This window comes from Salmo trutta, chromosome 35, assembly GCF_901001165.1.
Source record: "Salmo trutta chromosome 35, fSalTru1.1, whole genome shotgun sequence".
NCBI classification, from domain to species: Eukaryota; Metazoa; Chordata; class Actinopteri; order Salmoniformes; family Salmonidae; genus Salmo; species Salmo trutta.
Window position 1 is genome coordinate 25,484,606 of NC_042991.1, and position 14,548 is coordinate 25,499,153.

Here is a 14,548-nt window from a genome sequence, read left to right on the forward strand (position 1 = left end):
TTCACGCGCCACCTACCTCGAGAAAGTGCGACGGTTACGTGCATGCATGAGGGAATGAAGTCGAATGATGCAGGTTAAATAGCTGCAAGCAAACGACAAATCTAACGTAAAGCGGACCTTCAGCTATGCCTGGAAAATGTAAATTCCAGGACTCGTGGCTCACCAAAGACATTTACAAAGACTGGCTTGTTAAAGATCCGCAAGGCATCTAGATGGCCCGATGCAGAGCCTGCAACAAATCAATAAAAGTTCACGCCATGGGAAGCACCTGTGAAGAGCCATGCTGCTTGAGCATCACACAGGACGGCACTCCGCAAGTTATAAGCAGGTAGGTCCTACCCCTGGTAACACGTGGAAAGGAATACAACAACCATACTTAGTAACTAACGTTAATTAGTTAGCTAGATTATTCAATCTCTAAGTGCTTGGCAAATTAACTTCAACGTAACGTTTTGCTATGTTGTTAGCTAACGTTATCTAGATGTCTGTCAGTACTCCCACAGAATCACACCTGTCAATATAGTGCTAGCTAGATAACGTTTGCTAAGTTGTTAACGTTACGTTAGCCAATTTGCGGCAAGCAGAGCTGGACAGTGAACGTTTTAAAATCAATTACAGTTTGCTAACGTTAGCTGAAAGTTTACATTTAGTTGAAGGATGTTCACTAGAGTTGTTAGTGACAACGTTTCATGACTAATGCTAGCTAAAGTTATCCAGCTAGCTAGTCATTCATCAGACTTAACTTATTTTCTTACAGCTCCTCAAGACAGTCCGTCAAAACTCGTCATAAGAGGACACATTGCGGGCTGAGACATTGTGGTGTCTGAATATGATGGAGTCTCACTACTCTTTCCACTGTAGTGAACCCACGTGTGGGTGCCATGGTTTATTATCTGTCACCTGTAACATGAAATTATTTTTAGGAACATGTTATGTATGTTTTCATATTCTCTCTCTGTGACACACGTTCACACACAGGCTAGAAACAGAAATAAGTGTTTGATTTCAATCTTTTTTATTCTTAGGTGTGCTGTTCTCAGCGACTTCCCAGACAGTGCAATAGCCAAGACCTTCGCATGCGGGGCAGCAAAGTCCAGCTGTGTGTGCACACATGGCTTGGCTTCTCATTTCAAGTACTTGTCTAAAAAAACTGTCTGGTGGGGAGGATAACTATGTACTTCTCTTTGAGGGCCTTTACAGAAAAACAGTCATAGCTGTGTGACTTTCACGTCCGTTTAGGAGATGAGGACAAAGTTGTGGCGAGATTTTATGATTCTAAATTTATGGGACGTGTGACTGCGTTGGACCTTAAAGTGGTCTATGAGAAGAGCACCGATCTAGATCTCAAGAAAAACATGGTTCAAATCTCCATGGATGGACCAAATGTAAATTGGTCATATTGCTCAAAAGTTGAGAAGTCCTGCCTAGATTTTGATGTACACCTTATGAACATTGGCAGTTGCATTCTCCATATTGTACATGGAGCATTTCAGAAGGGAGTGTAAGAAACAGAGTGGAAAGTCGAGAGTATTGCATGCTATGTACCAATTTCTGAAGGATACTCTAGCCCACGGTCAGGACTACTTTAACATCATTGGATCATCAGATCCCCCAATGCCGCTTAAGTTTTGCAAGACACGGTGGGTTGAAAATGCACCCTTGCTTGAAAGAGCTTTAGTGTTTACCCCATATGGCAACATGTGAAGGCTGTAGAGAAGAGATGTCCAAATACAGGCACAAAGTCCTTTGAGGTGATTCAGGAGGCCGTTAAGGACCCTCTCATGACAGCAGAATTGAATTTCATCTTGTCAAATCAAAGTTTATTTGTCACGTGCACCGAATACAACAGGTGTAGACCTTACAGTGAAATGCTTACTTACAGGCTCTAACCAATAGTGCAAAAAAAGGTTTTAGGTGAACAATAGGTAAGTAAAGAAATAAAAGCAACAGTGAAAAACAGTAGCGAGGCTACATACAGACACCGGTTAGTCAGGCTGTACATGTAGATATGGTTAAAGTGACTATGCATATGTGATGAACAGAGAGTAGCAGTAGCGTAAAGAGGGGTTGGCGGGTGGTGGGTGTCAGGACACAGTGCAGATAGCCCGGTCAGCCAATGTGCGGGAGCGCTGGTTGGTCGGGTCAATTCAGGTAGTATGTACATGAATGTATAGTTAAAGTGAGTGGTACTATTTTCATGCTGTCTGTGACCACTCTACCTTTTCATTGTCTCACCAGGTAAATTCCTGCCAATGGAACTGTTGGGCCCCAAGTATGATGACAATGTGCCAGAAGATAACCGATGTCATCCAAGCATGCTCTCCCAATATTTAAAGTGTCTTCCATGATGTTGACATGTGTTTACTAGTCTTTTGTCTCTCTTTGGGAAATATAAATCAGTGCTCTATTCACCACAGTAGTCTGTCAACATATGTTTTGTGTTTTCTCTAGGTTCAAATGGGTTTGCTTGTTGATCTAACAAACACTACCCACTTCTACAGTATGACCGCAACGAGATCGAGAACGAGGGTGTTAAATATGTGAAGCTTCAGTGCAAAGGGTACATATGAGTGACCTGTTCAAAACTCAAGATTAATTCTCCATGTTTACAAATACAAATGCCGCTAGTTGAAAATAATATAATTTGTTGATGTGTTCGTTCCTTGTTTAGCCATGGAGAGTGTCCTTCAACAGAGACTACTGAGATGTTCATCAGACTGAGCACTTCATGGAGAAGACTACCACTGAATTGATAGGTAAGGAATGCAATGCATGCAAGTTTTTTTTTTTTTACCGGATCTGTATATTTCCTTATCTTTGTTCTTGTCTGGCATATTGTTCATACAGAAACACATGTTGTGGATACATTTTTTTTGTTTAGTTTTGATAGCAGTCAAGAGGTAAAATACAGTCACATTTGAACTTGGTGATACATTAGCCCAAAGTATATACAACATTCTCTTTGGGGTGTTGTATTGTAGCATATTTTCCTGACAACTCAGTGGGCGTGGCGTTTGGCCAGAGCGATGTGGATGGTTAGCCATGTCTTGCAATGGAAACCGTTTAGTTTTTGAACTAAACTGAAGCAAATGGAACAAACTGAACAAATCAGGGAGCGACCTACCTGAATTTGTTCAATAGAAACTCGTTTTCGTTGAAAAAACTATTCCGTTTGGAGTAAACGGTTTCTGTTACAAAAGGTTTCGCAACAGAATCAGTGTAATGAATACACCCCAGGTAAGTAGCAAACAGTAACTACAAAATAGATTATCAAAGTAAGATGAGGTACAGGTTTGTACACTAGGGGGAGCCAGAATATAACCAAACAGTTCTAATCTTTTTAGGACCAACCAGACACCCTCCCTTCCTAATATTCCATCAGCTATTTCTGATAAGATGCATTTTGTTTGTAAATACTATAAAACGGGTTAGCTAAATATTAAGTCAAAGTAATCGCATCGCCAAACAGGCTTTCTTGTAGAATTATAACCAAGTTTGTTGTTTGGTGGTCTGCTCTGCACATAATATGTAACGCATATCTGACTGAAATTGGTACTAATCAGACGCCAGCATATTAATAAACAAATTGGATGGGAATCTGAAATGTGTAGTGGCTTTTGCAGGTGCCATGTTTAGTATAGCTCACCATATGTGTGTGTGTATGCATGCAATCACTTTGTAGCTCAGCATGTGACCTGTCTGAGTATACCTCAGAAGCCCGGGGTTTGGAAAGGCCCAACTGGACCCCTGCTGCTTAGAGGCTTGAAGGCAGATAAACCAATTTCAAAACATTGCAGTCATGAATGATAAATGCATAACCTCCCCTGTTGTGCTTTTTTTTTTATGTCCTTGAGCATCTAGTGGGAGATGGTAAATTGTGCAGAGGGAAATGAATATTTCTCAGGTTGGAATATATGAATGTCATTATAAAGATGTCCTCCTGTTGTCACCCGTTGATCTTTATCTGTTGTCTCTGGTATTAATGCAGATGTTGAAATTAGACAGCGGGGCCCTGTGAATGTAACCCTCCTACAATTCCCCCCCATCATCATGACTGGAGGTTTCATCTCCTTTTGTGCTGCCAGACAGACATCTTGTCCTGTCTGACGGACAGGGTGTTACAGCAGTCAAGTTGAGGTCAATCAGTGGAAACGTGCACCCAGTGGAAATTGCCATGCATTGACTATTCAGACTGTATCAGAGGGGGAGAGAAATATTCTTATCCTGATTACTACAATAAGTCCAGATTGACTTTCTATGACCTTACTTTCAGAGATTGTCAGATCTCATAGTGGCTGGTCTACCCAGTGAGTTCTCATTTTATACCACTCTCCAATTATTTCTATCTAAAGTTAAATAGAAACGTCTGAATACCAATGACCAATTGCATCATGGCTGAGGGAGATGCTTCAGACTGACGAGGCATGGAGTCTAAAATCCAAAGAAAATTTCCCCCCAAACCACCCCTGAATGCTGATAGAGGCTCTGCCATGAACATTTTTAAAGTGGAGTGAAGATTTAGTTTGCCCCTATTATCCTTCCCTGCCTTGAAGATCAAAGCAAACATGAACCGATTCCCTGTGTGCCCTGGCATTTTCTTTCCTCTCCCCTAGCGTTAGATTGCGTCTGCCATCCGTATAAATTAAGCGACTCGGTGTAGGAGTGCTGGTCTAGGATCAGTCTCTCCATGTCCATTTATTATAATCAAAAAAGCAAAACTGTTCTTAAATCATCACACCTACTCTGAGATGCTTTAAGAATACGGGCCCTGGATTATGTAGCATAACCTCCAGTTGGCTGATGAACTGGTTTTAAACATGAGGCTCCCACCTAGAGAAGTACCAGCACACAGTTAAGCTGGGTGTACACTACACTAATTTGGCCCGATTTAACTATCCAGTACAAGTTTTTGAGATGGGAGACAATCCCCATGTCGTTGCCTACTTGGCGTGCATCCGTTTTAATGTTACGCCTCAATCATTCCGACAGCTTCACTGCCAAAATGGTATGCAGCATCATCTGGATATGTGTGCAAATAAAGTTTCTGCTGCCATTTCTGTCAAGCCGTCTAATCTGAGTGCTACCCATCCCATCATTGAACAGTTCCAGACATCCCAATATTTTCAAACATGTTTGATTTTATCGACACAATATCTGCAATACTCTTGTAGTGTGAGATGTGCAACTTCAAGTTGAGAACGGTGATCAGCAATAGCCAATGAGAGCTCGCCAAAGAAGCCAGTGATATTACGTTGTTTTGCATCACCCAGAATGTGTAGACTTGAGCAGGAGGCATGACTACTACTAGTATCCGTTTGTACTTGTCTTTCAACCAAAGCGTTAAATCGTTACAGATCTGAAGTTCACAAGCAATGTTATTCAATTCAAAATGTTGGCTAGAACATTTCAACTCTATGGCAAGCATGAATGTCTGACTGAAAACATTTTGAAGCTGCTTTGAACCACAGCTCATTCTAGCTACTTTAACAATCTAATCACATTGTTTTTGCGAGACAGCGTGGTGGAATGGAGATTCCTCAAAACCAAGTGAAGAATGGTGTAGTTTGTGACACCTCGTCTGTGCCAGATCGTTTAGTGTGGCACCACTACGTTGGCAAGACAAACTACAGGAAAGACAGTCGTTTAATGTGAGAGGCTCAGCGAGGTTAAGATTTTGAAAGTCGTGTAGTGAACACCCGGCATAAGGGTTCTCTCAGGAGGATTCAGTGGGCGTTATGTGTAGACAGGCCACCACCACCTCCTCTCTTCACAGATAGGACTATTGATTTTGCAAGAGAGGGATGGTTGGAAAATGACAGGGTTATTGGACTGTCTCATTTGCGTTTCATTGAATGTCAAATGTATTTATAAAGCCCTTTTTACATCAGCAGATATCACAAAGTGCTTGTACAGAAACTCAGCCTAAAACGGCAAGCAATGCAGCTGTAGAAGCACAATTGCAAGTACGCACATACACACAATTGTAGTAGTAGGGACAGATGGGCACTTTGCTTGATTGACTTAAGCAGTGTCTCTGTCTTTGTTCTCCCACAGGTGTCCACTGCACGCACGGCTTCAATCGGACAGGCTTTCTGATCTGTGCATACCTGGTGGAGAAGATGGATTGGAGGTAAGGCCTAGCCATCCCAATCAAGCAGCACCACAGGGAACTTTGTTTGTTACTGTCTGTCTGGCCGTCCGCCAGCCAGCCAAATCACTTAATGGATTCCAATATTGACCACACAACCAACACAATTCCCAGAGTGGTTTTGTCACTCCTCTGTGTTCAGGATATACTTCTCTTGTCCCCTAAGGGGGTGTAGCCATGTTGCAGTGGAAGCAGACTTAAGACGTCAGCATATTTCAGCTGGCGCCTAGCTGAACTCGGCTATCCGACTCGAACGAAAGTCCCTTAAAAGACTTTGCTTGCATAACGAGAAAAAAAGGGAATAGTACTGTTTGTCCATCTTGTGATGCCATAGCCAGTATAAACTTCTTCACAATACTCCATATTAACATAAGAAAACTCAAGAATCTGTCATTTTAAAAAAAATTCAAAGGAGATATTAATCTCGCATTTTTACATCCAACTAAGATGTTTGGTTGAAAAATACTACATTAAATTTTTTTGCATGAAAACGAGTCTCTCGTTGAATGACTACAAAGACTTCATTGAAGGGTCCCTACTATTGGCCAATCACCGACGAAGGGGTGTAGACTTCGGTTTATGCACAAACTGTTTAGGCTGGGAAGCATGCGGACTCCTTTAGCCTTGTCGTTTATTGGATTGGGTTCTATTTCAACTATCTCTGCCTGCCCAAACCACGTAATAAGCCCCAATACAAAACCAGTTACTTCATTGACAACTGCAATTATGGCCTCTGGGTTATTTTTTTGTGATTTTGAAGTTTTTTATTATTTTAGGTCAGAACAGAAAATAGCAAACCAATATACATTATACACATGGATTTATGTTAAGTCATGTGGGCCAAATTGTAGCCAGTGATTTGGGTTTCTTGATCTGAAAACAAGGCTCCCTACATTTTATCAGCATATCGAATATGCGACGCGGGCTGGCAGCATTCTGGATCATTACTATAACTTCCGCGACGCATATAAAGCCCTCCCTTGCCCTCCTTTCGGCAAATCTGACCACGACTCCATTTTGTTGCTCCCAGCCTGTTGACAGAAACTAAAACAGGAAACGCCGTGCTCAGGTCTGTTCAATGCTGGTCCGACCAATCGGATTCCACACTTCAAGATTGCTTCAATCACGTGGACTGGGATATGTTCCGGATAGCCTCAAACAACAACATGGATGTATACGCTGATTCGGTGAGCGAGTTTATTAGCAAGTGCATCGGTGATGTTGTACCCACGGTGAATATTTAAACCTTCCCTAACCAGAAACCGTGGATTGATGGCAGCATTTGCACAAAACTGAAAGCGCGAACCACTGCTTTTAATCATGGCAAAATGACTGGAAACATGACCGAATACAAACAGTGTAGCTATTCCCTCTGCTTGGCAATCAAACAAGCTAAGCATCAGTATAGAGACAAAGTAGAGACGCAATTCAACGGCTCAGACACGAGACGTATGTGGCAGGGTCTGCAGTCAATCACGGATTACAAAAAGAAAACCAGCCCCGTCGTGGACACCGTCTTGCTCCCAGACAAATTAAACAACTTCTTTGCTTGCTTTGAGGACAATAGTGCCACTGACACGGCCCGCTACCGAAACCTGCGGACTCTCCTTCACCGCGGCCAACGTGAGTAAAACATTTAAACGTGTTAACCCTCGCAAGGCTGCCGGCCCAGACAGCATCCCTAGCCGCGTCCTCAGAGCATGCGCAGACCAGTTGGCTGGTGTGTTTATGGATATTCAATCAATCTCTATCCCAATCTGCTGTTCCCACATGCTTCAAGAGGGCCACCATTGTTCCTGTTCCCAAGAAAGCTAAGGTAACTGAGCTAAACGACTATCGCCCCGTAGCACTCACTTCCGTCATGAAGTGCTTTGAGAGACTAGTCAAGGATCATATCACCACCCTACCTGACACCCTAGACCTACTCCAATTTGCTTACTGCCCCAATAGGTCCACAGACAACACAATCGCAATCACACTGCCCTAACCCATCTGGACAAGAGGAATACCTATGTAAGAATGCTGTTCATCGATTACAGCTCAGCATTTAACACCATAGTACCCTCAACTCGTCATTAACTTGAGACCCTGGGTCCTGGACTTTCTGGCGGGCCGCCCCCAGGTGGTGAGGGTAGGACACAACTTCTCCACCCCGCTGATCCTCAACACTGGGGCCCCGCAAGGGTGTGTCCTCGGCCCTCTCCTGTACTCTCTGTTCACCCATGATTGCTTTGCCATGCACGCCTCCAACTCAATAATCAAGTTTGCAGACAACACTACAGTGGTAGGCTTGATTACCAACAACGATTAGACAGCCTACAGGGGGAGGTGAGGGCCCTCGGAGTGTGGTGTCAGGAAAGTAACCTCGCACTCAACGTCAACAAAACAAAGGAGATGATCGTGGACTTCAGGAAACAGAGGGAGCACCCCCCTATCCACATCGACGGGACAGTAGTGAAGGTGGAAAGTTTCAAGTTCCTCGGCATACACATCCCAGACAAACTGAAATGGTCCACCCACACAGACAGCGTGGTGAAGGAGGCGCAACAGCGCCTCTTCAACCTCCAGGAGGCTGAAGAAATTTGGCTTGTCACCGAAAACACTCAAACTTTTTTACAGATGCACAATCGAGAGCATCCTGTCGGGGGCTGTATCAATTCCTGGTACGGCAACTGCTCCGTCCACAACCGTAAGGCTCTCCAGAGGGTAGTGAGGTCAGCACTTACAGTTGACCAGGGTAGCTCTAGCAGGGCAAAAATTTGACGACCTAACTTGTTGGAAAGGTGGCATCCTATGACAGTGCCACTTTAAAAGTCACTGAGCTCTTAAGGCCATTCTACTGCCAATGTTGGTCTATGGAGATTGCATGACTGTGTGCTCTATTTTATCCACCTTTCAGCAACGGGTGTGGCATAAATAGCCAAATCCACTAATTTGAAGGGGTGCCAACAAACTTTTGTGTGTGTATATATGTCTTTGTTCCATTTTGAGTAGATTCGTAATGTTGGTTTGAGTAAGAATATATAGAATTTGGAGACTATTCCCTTACTTACCCTTGCTGTCATTATTTTGTGAATAGGATGAGATTCTAGATTTGAACCTCAGGGTTCCATAAGCACGTACAGCAGAACAAAGCTGCAAATAAAATAAAAATTAAGAACCAGGCAGATTGAATAGCTTTTTCAAGTCTTGGAACGCATGTAAGCTACAACTGCCCACAATGTCAGAGAGAGTATGATTTCCCTTCTCACTCCAAGCTGGAAAGTATATTGGTTGGCCACCCAAGAAGAGATGATGATTGATGTATTTGCAATGGTTCCCCATTGAACGCCATATTGTATTGTTTGCCTGATGATGGGGCCAGAGGTGAGTTTGGCTTTTTTGATAGAAATGTTTGAATATGCCAGATCTTGAAGCCTGTATGGCTTTGCTAAATTCTCTTTCAGGGGGCTCCAGGCCACTGGGATATTGGGGTTCAACCACACACGTAGTGGTCTTAGCATAAAGGCCCAAAAATATAATTTAAGATTGGGGAGGTTTTTGGCCTCCAGAACACTGCTGTCTCTTTTAAAGTGGACAGTTTGATCCATATTAATTTGGAGATGGAAGTATGCAGTTTCTTCCAATATCCCATTGGTGGTGAAACGGGAATCATAGAGCTGTAAAAGTTTCTGTGGAAGTATGTTCATCTTAACGATGGAAATACATGTCTGAAAAGAGTTTGAATTTTTGCATTGAGACCATCTTTGCAGGTCTGACTATTTGTTTATAAACACTATTGAAATTGGTGGTGATATGTTGTTAATACCTAGGTATTTGAGATTGTGATTACTATTGGGATGTCGGGACAGAGTATTCCTCATTCAGCTGAGTTGGTGCTGATTTTGACCAATACATTTTGTAACCTCAGATTGAATATACATTTTTAAAGATGTAGGGAATGAAGAATGTCTCCAACATAAAATATAATCTGCATGAAGGGCTCTGTTCTATATGTGTGATGTCATAAAGGAGGGATGCTGTCTATCAATGAAGTCACGCTTAGGGAAAGACAGAGCTTGTGGTGAAGAGCCAACTCCAGAGGTGCTGAATAATTTACTGCAGCGAAGCAGAAAGGCAAGGGGTGAATGTGTGTTTGGGCAGAGAGAGATTGGATCTAGAAATGTTTAGCAGAATCTGTGAATTCCCTTGGGTTTAGAGTTGGAGGTATAGCCAGGATGAGGATGGACCTCCTCAATTCCCCTCCACCCCCCATTTCCTCTGGTTTAATAATCCCACAGCACTCAGTCTGAGATGTGCATCACTTCTGGTTTTGGATGACTATCACATGTGGTTCATCTTTCCTTTCTCTCACACTCAGCCACAGAATCAGTCAGCGAACATACAATAACTAAGCAGCGACGTGATCAGAAACAGTTGTTGAATGATTTTTGACAGGGTTGTCCATTGGTCAAAGATGATTGATGAGCTGAGACGGTGTAGTCCACTGATGGATATCAATTAACTCCTGTCTCTAGAGGGATCTCCTGTTAGGCCAGAGGGCCTGACTGATTCTGTGTTCATCTTGATATGGGTAAGTATTGAGGCGGCGGTGGCTGCGTTCGCCCAGGCCCGCATACCTGGGATCTGCAAAGGTGACCACCTCAAGGAACTCTTCTGTCATTGTGGATGTGCCTGCCCCCCCCCACCCACCCCCCAACGTGATTGGTCAGTAGTCGTCTGTTGGGGACCCTCTGAGTCGTTGCTGGGAAAATGGAGGAAGGAGTTAAAAAGTGGTGAGACTGCCTGAGAAAAGTGAAAGGACTGGGGAAATGGGCTGGAGCCAAGGAGAGATTCTGTCTGCACAATTAATCAAATTCACATCAAAATTGCAATATTGACATGTGCAATATCCATATCACAGAAGCATGCAATATTTTGAACTGCCCCTCAGCTGCGTGTAACATCTGTTTTTAGTATAATCTGTTTGTCGTCTCGCTCTTTTGTAGCTGCTTCCCACACACAAAGCCCCTGTCACTCTAGCAGCGCACTTCCTCCTCACGGTTAGATTCACACTAAAGGCATCAGCATGCTTCAGTTCGGCTGGCGGCTCGCACACTCCCTTAAAAGACCTTCACTTGAAAAACAATATGCCGTATTCAGTATACACTTCCTCAAAATAGTCCGAATTAATCTAAGAACTCAAGAAATCCGTCATTCATTTTTGTTTTTGCAGAGATCTTTATTACATCTAAGATGTTTGGTGCAGTATTTCTCAATGAAGAAGTGTGCATTAAAATTACTTGATTGAAGAATCCCTATTGTTGACCAATCACCGATGAAGGGGCGTAGACTTCGGCTTGCCTCTAGGGAAAAAATGGTGTTCCTGAACAGCCAGGGAAAAAAACAACTCACCGATGTCAAGCGAACAAAAACGTCACAAAATGTCGTCATAATAAACTCAATTGAAACGTCCTCTCACTGTCAACTGCATTTATTTTCAGCGAACTTAACATTTGTATAAACATCAGATTCACCAACTGAGGTATAAACTGAACAAGTTCCACAGACGTGACGAACAGAAATTGAATGTGTCCTTGAACAAAGGGGGCAGGGTCAAAAGTAACAGTCAGTATCTGGTGTGGCCACCAGCTGCATTAAGTACTGCAGTGCATCTCCTCATGGACTGCACCAGATTTGCCGATTCTTGCTGTGAGATGTTACCCCACTCTTCCACCAAGGCACCTGCAAGTTTCTGGGAATGGCCCTAGCCCTCACCCTCCGATCCAACAGGTCCCAGACATGCTCAATGGGATTGAGATCCGGGCTCTTTGCTGGCCATGGCAGAACACTGGCATTCCTGTCTTGCTGGAAATCACGCACAGAACGAGCAGTATGGCTGATGGCATTGTCATGCTGGAGGGTCATGTCAGGATGAGCCAGCAGGTAGGGTACCACATGAGAGAGGAGGTTGTCTTCCCTGTAACGCACAGCGTTGAGATTGCCTGCAATGACAACAAGCTCAGTTCCATGATGCTGTGACACCCTGCCCCAGCCCATGACGGACCCTCTGGAGCAGGATCGATTTGAAGGTGAACAGGCCTCGGTGTAACGCTCATTCCTTTGACGATAAACGCGAATCCGACCATCACCCCTGGTGAGACAAAACCGCGAATCATCAGTGAATAGCACTTTTTGCCAGTCCTGCCTGGTCCAGCGACGGTGGGTTTGTGCCCATAGGCAACGTTATTGCTGGTGATGTCTGGTGAGGACCTGCCTTACAACAGGCTTGCAAGCCCTCAGTCCAGCCTTTCTCAGCCTGTTGCGGACAGTCTGAGCACTGATGGAGATTGTGGGTTCCTGGTGTATCTCGGGCAGTTGTTGCCATCCTGTACCTGTCCCGCAGGTGTGATGTTCGGATGTACCGATCCTGTGCAGGTGTTGTTACACGTGGTCTGCCACTGCGAGGACGATCAGCTGTCTGTCCTGTGGTGCTGTCTTAGGCGTCTCACAGTATGGATATTGCAGTTTGTTGCCATGGCCACATCTGCAGTCCTCATGCCTCCTTGCAGCATGCCTGAGGCACGTTCACGCAGTTGAGCAGGAACCCTGGGCATCTTTCTTTTGGTGTTTTTCAGAGTCCGTAGAAAGGCCTCTAGTGTCCTAAGTTTTCATAACTGTGACCTTAATTGCCTATTAGTGCAATTAAGCTGTTAGTGTCTTAACAACTGTTCCACAGGTGCATGTTATATCCTGCCTGTTTGGCCCTGTCCGGGGGTATCATCGGATGGGGCCACAGTGTCTTCTGATCCCTCCTGTCTCAGCCTCCAGTATTTATGCTGCAGTAGTTTATGTGCCGGGGGGCTAGGGTCAGTCTGTTTCATCTGGAGTATTCTCTTGTCTTATCCGGTGTCCTGTGTGAATTTAAATATGCTCTCTCTAATTCTCTCTTTCTCTCTTTCTTTCTTTCTCTCGGAGGACCTGAGCCCTAGGACCATGCCTCGGGACTACCTGGCATGATGACTCCTTGTTGTCCCCAGTCCACCTGGCCATGCTGCTGCTCCAGTTTCAACTGTTCTGCCTGCGGCTACGGAACCCTGACCTGTTCACCGGACGTGCTTGTTGCACCCTCGACAACTACAATGATTATTATTATTTGACCATGCTGGTCATTTATGAACATTTTAACATCTTGACCATGTTCTGTTATAATATCCACCCGGCACAGCCAGAAGAGGACTGGCCACCCCTCATAGCCTGGTTCCTCTCTAGGTTTCTTCCTAGGTTTTTGGCCTTTCTAGGGAGTTTTTCCTAGGGAGTTTTTCCTAGGGAGTTTTTCCTAGCCACCGTGCCTCTTTCACATGCATTGCTTGCTGTTTGGGGTTTTAGGCTGGGTTTCTGTACAGGACTTTGAGATTTCAGCTGATATACGAAGGGCTATATAAATAAATTTGATTTGATGTTCATTACCGTAATTTCCGGACTATTGAGCGCACCTGAATATAAGCCGCACCCACTGAATTTAAAAAATATATTATTTTGAACATAAATAAGCCGCACATGTCTATAAGCCGCAGGTGCCTACCGGTACTTTGAAACAAATTAATTTTACACAGGCTTTAATGGAACACGGCTTGTAACAAAAATAAATAGGCTTTAACGAAACACGGCTTGTCGACTCATTAAGACCAAGCTCCCGTGCAGCAGCTCTATTTCCTTTTCCAACAGCCAGATCAATCGCCTTCAACTTGAAAGCTGCATCATATGCATTTCTCCGCGTCTTTGCCATGATGAGGGTGACAAAATGACTACAGTAATCAGAATGATGGGAAGTTTGAGAGCGCTCAATTTAATCTAAACAGTAAACAAAAAAGTTGTTTGACCTTAACCCGTTCGGCAATTTCATTGGTCTAATGAAAGCTTCATGCCGCCAAAAAACTGAGCACGTCACAATGTTTTTTTTTTTGAGAAAAAAAAATTTAAAGCGGGGAAAATCCATATATTAGCCGCGTCATTGTTTAATTAAGCCGCGAGGTTCAAAGCCTGGGAAAAAAGTTGCGGCTTATAGTCCAGAAATTACGGTAATTGTTTATGGTTCATTGAACAAGCATGGGAAACAGTGTTTAAACCCTTTACAATTAAGATCTTTTGAAGTTAATTGGATTTTTACAAATTATCTTTGAAAGGCATGGTCCTGGAAAAGGGAGGTTTCTTTGTTGACCGACTTTTGCTTAAAATTTTGCTTTGCAAGTTTGCTTAAATCACCAGAAAGGAGAGAGATTTGACAAGAAATCATGGGCCTTTGACCTAGCTTCTCAAACTGCGTCACAAATAGTTCACTAAATAGAGTGCCATCTTGGACCGGAGCACATACGGCTCTGGTCGGAAGTAGTGCACTATATAGGGTGCCATTTGGGACCC

General features: G+C 43.8%; 1 long non-coding RNA gene across 2 annotated transcripts; it reads left to right on the top strand.

Annotated features, from left to right (window-relative positions):
• Window positions 1-13,143, top strand: LOC115174926 (uncharacterized). 2 transcript variants are annotated; one of them, XR_003871885.1, is made up of 7 exons: window positions 1-328; window positions 758-872; window positions 1,026-1,640; window positions 2,239-2,560; window positions 2,672-2,756; window positions 6,055-6,130; window positions 13,106-13,143. It is a non-coding gene; the product is annotated as an uncharacterized LOC115174926 (long non-coding RNA). The 2 variants fall into 2 exon arrangements; XR_003871884.1 differs by having other exon boundaries at window positions 1,026-1,133.
• The last annotated feature ends 1,405 nt before the right edge of the window (window positions 13,144-14,548 follow it).